The sequence below is a fragment of the Nicotiana tabacum genome, chromosome 24, assembly GCF_000715075.1.
Source record: "Nicotiana tabacum cultivar K326 chromosome 24, ASM71507v2, whole genome shotgun sequence".
Taxonomy (NCBI): Eukaryota; Viridiplantae; Streptophyta; class Magnoliopsida; order Solanales; family Solanaceae; genus Nicotiana; species Nicotiana tabacum.
The window spans coordinates 6,673,536-6,674,149 of NC_134103.1; the positions used below are offsets into that span (position 1 = coordinate 6,673,536).

Here is a 614-nt window from a genome sequence, read left to right on the forward strand (position 1 = left end):
CTATGTGCTCTGCATGGGAATTGTGTAGGTCAAGAGCAATAGAATGCACTATTAGCGTAAGTGTCGTACCTCTAGTCATCCAGCCTGAAGTTTGAGCCATCTTGTCAAGAAGAATCTTGCACTTTGTGAATATCTTGTTCAAAAATGCACCCCCAGCTAAAGCATCTACATTGGCCTTCAAACTGTCTGCTAAACCCATGTAGAATCTCTGTCCCAGCATTTGATCTGGAATGCCATGGTGTGGACACTTCACTAGCATACCTTTGAACCTCTCCCAGGTTTCTTGCAAGGTCTCAGTTGGTTTCTGCCTGAACTGCAATATCTCATCAATCTGCCTTGCGTTCTTGTTGGGAGGATAAAACTTGTTTAAGAACTGTTTGACTAATTCTTCCCAAGTGGCAATGGAGTTTATTGGGAGCGAATTCAACCAAGTTTGAGCCTCTCCAGTCATAGAGAATGGAAAGAGTAATAGATTGATGGCTTCAGGAGTCACATTCGGCTGTCTTTGGGTCACACATATTGATAGGAAATTCTTCAGATGTTGTTGTGGGTCTTCAATGTATAACCCGGAGAACAGTCCCTTATTTTGCAACAGATGCAACATGTTGTTGGTG

General features: G+C 42.8%; 1 non-coding gene across 1 annotated transcript; it reads left to right on the plus strand.

The window, feature by feature from the left end:
- The first annotated feature begins 230 nt into the window (after positions 1-230).
- Positions 231-337, plus strand: LOC142178693 (small nucleolar RNA R71). Its single transcript, XR_012706959.1, has one exon. It is a non-coding gene; the product is annotated as a small nucleolar RNA R71 (small nucleolar RNA).
- The last annotated feature ends 277 nt before the right edge of the window (positions 338-614 follow it).